This window comes from Oncorhynchus gorbuscha, linkage group LG10, assembly GCF_021184085.1.
Source record: "Oncorhynchus gorbuscha isolate QuinsamMale2020 ecotype Even-year linkage group LG10, OgorEven_v1.0, whole genome shotgun sequence".
In the NCBI taxonomy this organism is placed as follows: Eukaryota; Metazoa; Chordata; class Actinopteri; order Salmoniformes; family Salmonidae; genus Oncorhynchus; species Oncorhynchus gorbuscha.
In genome coordinates, this window is record NC_060182.1 from 7,724,026 (window position 1) to 7,724,418 (window position 393).

The following is a 393-nucleotide window of genomic DNA, read 5'->3' on the forward strand; positions in this document are numbered from 1 at the left end:
GGTCTTCCCTACGTACAGACAGACAGCATCTCTCTCCTACACCCTAGCCAACGGTCTTCCCTACGTACAGACAGACAGCATCTCTCTCCTACACCCTAGCCAACGGTCTTCCCTACGTACAGACAGACAGCATCTCTCTCCTACACGCTAGCCAACGGTCTTCCCTACGTACAGACAGACAGCATCTCTCTGCTACACGCTAGCCAACGGTCTTCCCTACGTACAGACAGACAGCATCTCTCTCCTACACGCTAGCCAACGGTCTTCCCTACGTACAGACAGACAGCATCTCTCTCCTACACCCTAGCCAACGGTCTTCCCTACGTACAGACAGACAGCATCTCTCTCCTACACGCTAGCCAACGGTCTTCCCTACGTACAGACAGACGGCAT